The 11,012-nt window shown below is 43.6% G+C and overlaps 1 long non-coding RNA gene across 3 annotated transcripts; it reads left to right on the top strand.

Moving 5' to 3' along the window:
* Nucleotides 1-7,115: 7,115 nt before the first annotated feature.
* On the top strand, nt 7,116-10,953 carry LOC146656974 (uncharacterized). Of its 3 annotated transcripts, XR_014913997.1 has the most exons (6): nt 7,116-7,330; nt 8,850-9,006; nt 9,706-9,775; nt 10,175-10,294; nt 10,575-10,633; nt 10,816-10,953. It is a non-coding gene; the product is annotated as an uncharacterized LOC146656974 (long non-coding RNA). The 3 variants fall into 3 exon arrangements; XR_014913996.1 differs by lacking the exon at nt 8,850-9,006; XR_014913995.1 differs by lacking the exons at nt 8,850-9,006; nt 9,706-9,775.
* The last annotated feature ends 59 nt before the right edge of the window (nt 10,954-11,012 follow it).

Raw genomic sequence — 11,012 nt, forward strand, 5'->3', positions numbered from 1 at the left:
TTCGATTACCTATTGCCACTAACTGCAGGTCGTTGGACTGTGGCAGGAAGCCGGAGTACAAGGAAAGAACCCACGCAAAAACAGGAAGAACATGCAAACTCCACACAGAGCGACGGTAGAGCTGAACTCAAGACCTTCTTCCTGTGCGGTAACGGTGCTAACCACTGTGCCGCCCGCGTGTGAGCAACCGTCTCCCAGAAATTTAAAAAAGTTCAGTTACTTTCATTTCAAGCTGCTTACACTACATTGACTTATGTTTTTACAGAATCTCAGAAGAGGAGAGCCACTGAGGGAACGCCTTCCGCCCTCCGACGCCTCCACCGTGACCTCCACTTCTGAGAGGAATTGCCCACAGATCAAGCATGGAGTGTGCCTGAATGGACATGCAGAACTCCAAGGTTCGGCCCAGTGTTGAGGGTTTTCCCAAAGGAGAGGGCCCGGCGGGCGGTGCCTCACAGCCCTCTGCCTCTGGGAGTGGCCCCTTTCTACTAAGGAGGCAAGAGGTGGCCAGGAGTCTGTCAGCGAGTTCTGCATGTCCTGGTGACCCTCCACCTGTTTCACAGGTGGGTGCAGCCTGATCTATCTAGTGAAAGTCTAGACAGACCAGACCAGCTCAACCACACAGACACTTCCTACCTGATTTGAGGACAAAAGCAGAGTATGCAATATGTGGGACAAACACACACACACACACACACACACACACACACACACACACACACAGATCAGTTGAAAGGGACAGAAGAAATGGCAAAAGTGAGAATATCTCACACACACACAACAGAGGGGGAAGAGATAGAGAAATTGGCAAATGTGAGATCATGCTAAGCAGCTTGAACTGAAAGTGACTGGAAATGTTTACGTTTGATCAGCCACCCATCCATTCTCTGCTGTGTTTCTTTTCCAGTGTCACAGGGCAGCTCGAGCCTATCCCAGCTATCTTAGGGCGAGAAGCAGGGTGCACCCTCGACAGGTCACCAGTCTGTTACAGGGCTAACACATAGACGCAGAAAACCATTCGCACCTATCGCCAATTTACACTCTTCGATTACCTATTGCCACTAACTGCAGGTCGTTGGACTGTGGCAGGAAGCCGGAGTACAAGGAAAGAACCCACGCAAAAGCAGGAAGAACATGCAAACTCCACACAGAGCGACGGTAGAGCTGAACTCAAGACCTTCTTCCTGTGGGGTAACGGTGCTAACCACTGTGCCGCCCGCGTGTGAGCAACCGTCTCCCAGAAATTTAAAAAAGTTCAGTTACTTTCATTTCAAGCTGCTTACACTACATTGACTTATGTTTTTACAGAATCTCAGAAGAGGAGAGCCACTGAGGGAACGCCTTCCGCCCTCCAACGCCTCCACCGTGACCTCCACTTCTGAGAGGAATTGCCCACAGATCAAGCATGGAGTGTGCCTGAATGGACATACAGAACTCCAAGGTTCGGCCCAGTGTTGAGGGTTTTCCCAAAGGAGAGGGCCCGGCGGGCGGTGCCTCACAGCCCTCTGCCTCTGGGAGTGGCCCCTTTCTACTAAGGAGGCAAGAGGTGGCCAGGAGTCTGTCAGCGAGTTCTGCATGTCCTGGTGACCCTCCACCTGTTTCACAGGTAGGTGCAGCCTGATCTATCTAGTGAAAGTCTAGACAGACCAGACCAGCTCAACCACACAGACACTTCCTACCTGATTTGAGGACAAAAGCAGAGTATGCAATATGTGGGACAAACACAAACACACACACACTCACTCACAGATCAGTTGAAAGGGACAGAAGAAATGGCAAAAGTGAGAATATCTCACACACACACAACAGAGGGGGAAGAGATAGAGAAATTGGCAAATGTGAGATCATGCTAAGCAGCTTGAACTGAAAGTGACTGGAAATGTTTACGTTTGATCAGCCACCCATCCATTCTCTGCTGTGTTTCTTTTCCAGTGTCACAGGGCAGCTCGAGCCTATCCCAGCTATCTTAGGGCGAGAAGCAGGGTGCACCCTCGACAGGTCACCAGTCTGTTACAGGGCTAACACATAGACGCAGAAAACCATTCGCACCTATCGCCAATTTACACTCTTCGATTACCTATTGCCACTAACTGCAGGTCGTTGGACTGTGGCAGGAAGCCGGAGTACAAGGAAAGAACCCACGCAAAAGCAGGAAGAACATGCAAACTCCACACAGAGCGACGGTAGAGCTGAACTCAAGACCTTCTTCCTGTGGGGTAACGGTGCTAACCACTGTGCCGCCCGCGTGTGAGCAACCGTCTCCCAGAAATTTAAAAAAGTTCAGTTACTTTCATTTCAAGCTTCTTACACTACATTGACTTATGTTTTTACAGAATCTCAGAAGAGGAGAGCCACTGAGGGAACGCCTTCCGCCCTCCAACGCCTCCACCGTGACCTCCACTTCTGAGAGGAATTGCCCACAGATCAAGCATGGAGTGTGCCTGAATGGACATACAGAACTCCAAGGTTCGGCCCAGTGTTGAGGGTTTTCCCAAAGGAGAGGGCCCGGCGGGCGGTGCCTCACAGCCCTCTGCCTCTGGGAGTGGCCCCTTTCTACTAAGGAGGCAAGAGGTGGCCAGGAGTCTGTCAGCGAGTTCTGCATGTCCTGGTGACCCTCCACCTGTTTCACAGGTAGGTGCAGCCTGATCTATCTAGTGAAAGTCTAGACAGACCAGACCAGCTCAACCACACAGACACTTCCTACCTGATTTGAGGACAAAAGCAGAGTATGCAATATGTGGGACACACACACACACACACACACACACACACACACACACACACACACACACACACACACACACACACACACACACACACACACACACACACACACACACACACACACACACACACACACACAGATCAGTTGAAAGGGACAGAAGAAATGGCAAAAGTGAGAATATCTCACACACACACAACAGAGGGGGAAGAGATAGAGAAATTGGCAAATGTGAGATCATGCTAAGCAGCTTGAACTGAAAGTGACTGGAAATGTTTACGTTTGATCAGCCACCCATCCATTCTCTGCTGTGTTTCTTTTCCAGTGTCACAGGGCAGCTCGAGCCTATCCCAGCTATCTTAGGGCGAGAAGCAGGGTACACCCTCGACAGGTCACCAGTCTGTTACAGGGCTAACACATAGACGCAGAAAACCATTCGCACCTATCGCCAATTTACACTCTTCGATTACCTATTGCCACTAACTGCAGGTCGTTGGACTGTGGCAGGAAGCCGGAGTACAAGGAAAGAACCCACGCAAAAGCAGGAAGAACATGCAAACTCCACACAGAGCGACGGTAGAGCTGAACTCAAGACCTTCTTCCTGTGCGGTAACGGTGCTAACCACTGTGCCGCCCGCGTGTGAGCAACCGTCTCCCAGAAATTTAAAAAAGTTCAGTTACTTTCATTTCAAGCTTCTTACACTACATTGACTTATGTTTTTACAGAATCTCAGAAGAGGAGAGCCACTGAGGGAACGCCTTCCGCCCTCCAACGCCTCCACCGTGACCTCCACTTCTGAGAGGAATTGCCCACAGATCAAGCATGGAGTGTGCCTGAATGGACATACAGAACTCCAAGGTTCGGCCCAGTGTTGAGGGTTTTCCCAAAGGAGAGGGCCCGGCGGGCGGTGCCTCACAGCCCTCTGCCTCTGGGAGTGGCCCCTTTCTACTAAGGAGGCAAGAGGTGGCCAGGAGTCTGTCAGCGAGTTCTGCATGTCCTGGTGACCCTCCACCTGTTTCACAGGTAGGTGCAGCCTGATCTATCTAGTGAAAGTCTAGACAGACCAGACCAGCTCAACCACACAGACACTTCCTACCTGATTTGAGGACAAAAGCAGAGTATGCAATATGTGGGACACACACACACACACACACACACACACACACACACACACACACACACACACACACACACACACACACACACACACACACCAGTTGAAAGGGACAGAAGAAATGGCAAAAGTGAGAATATCTCACACACACACAACAGAGGGGGAAGAGATAGAGAAATTGGCAAATGTGAGATCATGCTAAGCAGCTTGAACTGAAAGTGACTGGAAATGTTTACGTTTGATCAGCCACCCATCCATTCTCTGCTGTGTTTCTTTTCCAGTGTCACAGGGCAGCTCGAGCCTATCCCAGCTATCTTAGGGCGAGAAGCAGGGTACACCCTCGACAGGTCACCAGTCTGTTACAGGGCTAACACAGATACAGACAACCCTAGACACTTAAGAGCATTTCAGAGTTTCTCCACAAACTAGGATTTTGGAAAGAGGCCGGAGCACGTGGAGTGAACCCCCACAAACACTTTGAGAACATGAGAAGTCCATACAGAAAGACCTCAGCCTGATAGTGGAGTTGAACTCAGGACCTTCTTGCTGTGCGGGCAACTATATTAACCACTGTGCCACCGTGTTGCCCTTGTTTGTTCACCCGTCAATGAATTAATTTACTTCATTACTAAGCTTCTTACCTTTACACATGCACCCACACACAGGGGAAAGAGCTAGAGGAAATGGCAAATGTTAGATGATAATCTCTCTCTCACTCACACACACAAGACAAGGGGAGAGAGAAAGAAGAAATGACAAATGTGAGATCATCGCACGCACACACACACACTCACAAACACACAAGCACACAAACAGACACACACAGGGGATAGAGATAGAGGAAACGGCAAATGTGAGATCAAGCTAAGCAGGTTGAATCAAAAGTGACTGGACATATTTACGTTTGATCAACGGTCTCCAAAATGTGAGTGAAGTTGGCCCCCCCACCTTCTTCAAATCCAACAAAAGTGGTATCAAACGTTTGTGCTGCGTTTGTGCTGCAAAAATTTTCGTTTGTGCTGCTATCATTTTAAAGATATTAATAAAAATTTCTAGAGGTCATCAGAGGTCAACCAGCCCCCTCATATTAATGGAATCAAACAAAATTGGTGTCAATCAGTTGTGCTATGTTTGTGCTGGTTTGTGCTCCTAAAATTGTTGTTTGTGCCGCTATCATTTTAAAAATATTAATAAAACAACGTCTTGATGCGTGCTTAATCATCCGGGTAAGTAAATTCCAAAAGGTTGATTCTGTTCATCCGGACACTTTCAGTGGGAGAAACGTTTCGTCACTCATCCAAGTGACTTCTTCAGTCTCAGCTGACTGCAGTTTTCCCCAATCTTATAAACAGTACATTTGACCTTTACATTTTCATTAATGTCTTTGAAAACAGAAGCAGCACAAACGACAACTTTAGCAGCACAAACCAGCACAAACATAGCACAACTGATTGACACCAATTTTGTTTGATTCCATTAATATGAGGGGGCTGGTTGACCTCTGATGACTTCTAGAAATTTTTATTAATATCTTTAAAATGATAGCAGCACAAACGAAAATTTTTGCAGCACAAACGCAGCACAAACGTTTGATACCACTTTTGTTGGATTTGAAGAGTGAGTGAAGTTGGCCCCCCCGCTCACGTCTCCAAGACATTTAAATGGATGTGCTGCAGGGATTGTCATAACATAACCTGATTAACATGTTATCTGCTGACTGTTAGGGGTCGACAAGCAAAACGAGCTCCTGGTACAAAATGCCTTACTGTTTCCCATTAACACAAATGATGCAAAGGTTGCTCTCCACAAATGTGGGCATAGTGTGCTATGAGTGCGACATAAAACTGTAGAGATAGAGCTTATGTGAGATGTTTGTGTGATGCTATAACAGAGCCGCAACAAATTTTTTGAAGTGATCAGCAATAGCTGTGAAGCTATTCATTACTGAGTTCATGTTTGGAACTTTGATTTCTGTTTATTTTTCTGTTTGTTTTCAATAAATTGGATGCTCAAAAAATGCTTTTGTCCAATTTCTGCTTGTTGCATGTTGAAGCTCTACTTGGAACCTTGTTAAGATCCAACCATGCAAAATATGACTTTTTTATTTTTTTGTTGCAATTTTTCAAGAGGTCTTAAACTTTTGATCGGGACTGTATCTCTATTCAGACCAGCTTGATTGTGACATCACAGAACAGAACCTCCCTGCAGTCTGTTGTTTTTATTGTGTGTGTGTTTTTTTTTAAATCTGCCATTGCTTTAGATATTTCAACCTTTTTGAAAATTATTTTCTTTTGCAGTTAGGATCCTTATTTGCTTTAAATCCATCACAGTACAGCAAACTAACCTTTTTAAACACAACCGAGTATTTTCCTGCAGCCTTTAAGTAACACAGTCTACCTAAGTTTGATTTGTAGCACGTTTCACACTATGTAAAAAACATAATGTTACCTGTACAGACCCAGTATGTGATTTAAAAACACGAGGACTTACACGTGATCTTTAAATGAGGAGTCCTTACCTTTAAATGTAACGTCTCTTCTTCCTCTCCTGTCTTGTCTTTCTAAACCTTCTTCTTGTCTCAGCTTGATTTCTTGTTTCTTCGTGTCAAACACCGCAGCCGGCGATTTGGCTACCAACGCACTGTGCTACACACTACACACAGTTTGTGTGTGCTGACATTTGTTGAGCTGATAGAAACGCTGCATTTGAAATTATCTGCCAATTAAAAAAAAAAAAGTCACTCCCTTTATGCGTCTTCCTCTTCGGATAGGTAGATCCCAACGTACCGAAGCCGCAACTTAGGGACACATGCCGTTTTTCCGGTCTTGTGGCAAAAAGAAAAAAAGAAGAAAAAACCCCAAGTGTCCCACTCTTAACTCCTGACCTTTTCAAATGTCCACAAAGTCCGCATTGACTCTACAACTTCCTTTATCTTCGTTCCCATGGTAACGAAGGGATACACATATTTATAAAGGAGAATGCGCTTCTATCTGATTCTATCTGAAAAACCGTTGAGAAGTGCTGTGGTTTTTAGCCCCACTTATTTGCGCTCTTCCTCTCCTTCATCGGGTGCAGCTTCACCTAGGGATGGATGGACACACACACACACACCCCGCCACAGGCACGTGCAGAGGGGGGGCTAGAGGGGCTTGAGCACCCGCCCCTTTCCTGATGGGTGCCCAAAGTGCCCTTTTGTTGAGGCAACTTTTTAAAAAAAAATTATTATTTTTTTTATGTGTGTGTGTGTGCGTGCGGAGTCTTGTCTGTGCCCATCAACAATAATATTTAACTATTAATCACAGTTTTGCTAAATAAAAGGATCTGGCTTGCATCAGTCACATGATCACATTTAACCAATGATCGCCCTTGACGGCAGAACGCGCTGGTTACGAGCCGGGAACGAGCTCACAAAGAGCACGCGCATTTGTTGCGGTCCGGAGCTGTAGGAGAAACACAAGTTAACTCAGAGACACAGACTGATGCGACAAACCCAGTAAGTAGGTGCACAGCGTGCACTGTAGTGTATAGCACCCAGGAGTATTAGCTTATTACGTACACGTTGGTAAGTTGTCTTGTGGCAACTGACGAACTGAAACAAACGAGCGTGCTGTGTGTGCAACAGCGCGACAAACATTACCTGTCCTTTTATTAACTGCACAAGCAGTGCTGGTCACAGCTGCTGGCTACCTGTGTAAGGCTGTCATGGATCTGTAGCTCTGTCACCGTTTTAGGGAACATATTTCGTTTTAAAGTAAGTTTCCGGGCTTTTCCTGCCTTTCTGGAGGGATTATATTTCACTAAAAAACGATCTAATATGCATGTCCACATAATAATTATTATAATTATAATATATTAAAAACACACGCTGTATTTTAAAGAACATACATTAAGAAGCAGATTATATTAGATTTATATTTTAAATAAGACAAAAGTTGGATTTTACAGCAGTAAAATTATTGTATCTCTACAGTTTAAAAATGTAATAAGCTTTGCCCCTGCACAGAGTGGATAGTGAAACAAATGGAATCATCATAAATACATTATTTCATATTTATTACTTCCCCCTCCTCATTGTGTTATTATTGTAGCTCTAGTAATAAATAATAATGTAAGGATTATGGATCAGCACCGTGATGCCCATAGTATATACAGTATTCTGAAGAAGGTCTAAAATGTCACTGTGTGTGCGTGCATGTGTGTGTTTTATTTAGATGGATTTTTTAAAAAAATATTACTCATGATATAACATTGTCCAGACATGCCTGGTAAGGACATGAGGAGGAAACAGCAGGAGCTGTGTGAGGCTACTAAAGGCAGTGCTATAACATTTTTCTCTCATCATTTTATTATAGATTAAGTGCAAGAGTTGTTAGGTGTGGATAATTAGATTATAGTTTATTGCAATAGCAAGTTGTGCCTTCAAAGGAGCTTGCAAAGACTACGATGACCGGGATGACTGAGAACCTTCACAGACAAGTTGTGCCTTGTTCTCACATAGCAAGTGGAGAGTGATATATGAAATGATGGGATGGAAGGAAGAAGAGAAGCAAAGAGTGATTCACAGGCAGAGCCTAATTTATTTCTCACAGTTTTTTGTTGCCTTATGGTTCCAAGCGCTGTCACCAATCTTTGCATTTTGTTATTATCTCATGACACTTGTTTAATCAGCTACCATCTCTCCTATGGACTTTTTAATGTCTACAGTCTCAGATCAACACAGCCCTTCTCTTCCCATATTAGATTCTTGATGAATGTGTGTTGTTGTTATTCAACCTGGTTCAATGTGCCCCTTTTTAACTTTGAGCACCCGCCCCTTTAAACCTCTCTGCACGGCCCTGCCCCGCCACAGTGCTTTTCAGATTTTTAAAATGTAGTTAATGAATTATTCAGTGTGTTTCAAACTAAACTGTTTATAAAACCAACAAAACCCCTAAAAATTAATCTTAACTACGTGTTTTGTCAGTTACTCAAAACATTTTTCTAAATGAGATAATATGTGGTTTGTGGCTCAGCTGCAGGGAGGGCTTTGGCTGGTGGGTTCAGGGTGTGGTGTCAGGGGATGCTGACCCACACGGCTGTTCTGCATCATCTGATCATGTTGGGACTGTGTGCTGCACGGGAAGAAGGTGGCTGGAAAACTGCACAAGCAGAAGAAACCAACGACAAACTGTAAATAAAAGCATCTACGTGCTTGTAACATGCATGCTTTACACCCTAACTGTTTATTAAGCATAACAAGGTTTTAATAAAATAGACATTGATTTCCTTAAACAATTTAGAAGAAAAAATAGCAGTCATCATAAAGCTAACAAAAAAAAACACGGAAAAAATGCCTGAATAGCACAAGTAATTAATGCCATCAAGCTAATGCTAAAGAAGCAGCAGACAATGACAGGTCAACATAAAATAACTAAATCTTAAGGAATGAGTAATAACATAATGTATGATTAACTATATTTCACATTTATGAATGAATTACATTTTTCAGGTTTATTATCATTATGATTCAGACATAATGCAGCTGTAAAGATCACATTTAGTAGCAAATTTCTCATCAATAGAACCCAACACTAATTATATTTGATTTGGAGAGAATTAGAGAGATAGAGAATTATAAAAAGGGAATTAAAAAACACAGCATGGTACATTATTACAAATAAGGCACTCCCACATCAAAAGTAAAACTTGGAAGCTTTGTGTCTCTGTCATTATTTCTTCTGCCATACAGCTACACCGCTGGAGCATGGTACACAGAAGTCGCTTTAAAAAAATACATTTAGTATAGCTCTTCAGGAATAGAAAACATAACTTTACCTTACATCGAGGACAAACAACAAATTTACAATTCCACTTGCTGTACTCAACCAGGAGGTGAGACAGGGACGGATAGAAGGACATCCGTGGACTTCCTCCAATGAACCAAAGGTTATCTGGGCAGGTTTGTAGTGTTTTTAGTGATTTTCACAGCAGTCTTTCCAAGGCCGTGGACTCTCCCATTCCCTCAAACACTGCAAGCAGAATTCAAACGGCTGTCCATTTACTGCTGTGCACACTTTACAGAGGACATTCAAATCTGATCCATTCTCTCTTATCACAATGGATCTGCATTCGGGACACTACAGGGAGACCTCCCTTATGGGGATGCTGCTGACATATTATAAATTGTTATATCTATATTTAGCTTAATGGTAAGGAGAAATATTACTTTTTTCCACCGTCGAGATCCTTTGAGATCAAAGTGGATCAACAGCTTCACCAAATGAAGCACTATAAAAACTGCACAGGAAAAATATCCCTAACTTCACCTGTGATCACACGGTAGTTTTCTGTTGCAAAGGGAACAAAGAGAAAGACTTCACTGAGTGAAAAAGGATGAAGATACAAGCTGGTGATGATCCAGTGCACCTGGTCTCAGGACGTGAAGAAAAAGCCTGATCACCTTCTCCACAAAAACAAGGTGAGCTTAATGTTATGATTGATTTTAGCTTTTCAAGTTATGTTACTTTCATAATAGTCACAGATTATATTGCAAACGCAGTGATTGCTGTTATGTGTATGATGACCAAAACTCTCTAAAAAACTGTTATTTCTTGCTGGCTTTCAATGGAAGATTATACCCATCCATTCAATTGAATTTGTTTTGAAGTCTTTTTCTGCTTTGATTGAGCTTGAAAGTCAAAAACACCACCAACAAAAAACTTTTAAAACTGCTTTTTGTTTCCTTTTTTCCTTTGAAGAAATCCTGAGCAGGAGGAACCAAACAGCTAAGAGCATCTTGACCACAGTGGGGGAAAAGGTGTGCACTGAGGATGATTTTGAAATATTAACTTTGTTGTCACTGCTAAGGAGTTTTGGACACAGAAGGAGTGTGTTTAAAATGTGTGCATCTTCAGTGGTGTTCAGGGAACCTGACATAATAGTTTTTGACATGTTTAAATATTTTGTGAGGTTCATCTCTGTCCTCTGTTGTGTGTGTAGGATATCTTATGGCTGAAGTCCGGCTGACTGTCGCTGGGAAGCTATTGGTGAACGACTCTGCATCTCTATCTGAATATGGGCTCAAGCCCTCGTGCGTGGTGCAGATGGTGGTGAAGGTCCACAGAGGCTGACAGAGACCAGCAATATGATACATCCAAAGGACAAAATGCATCATCTTTGCTAACTGGCACTGAACT

The sequence above is a fragment of the Rhamphochromis longiceps genome, linkage group LG12 (genome assembly GCF_057381845.1).
Source record: "Rhamphochromis longiceps isolate RC_006_pf linkage group LG12, R_longiceps_female_GT1.1, whole genome shotgun sequence".
Taxonomy (NCBI): Eukaryota; Metazoa; Chordata; class Actinopteri; order Cichliformes; family Cichlidae; genus Rhamphochromis; species Rhamphochromis longiceps.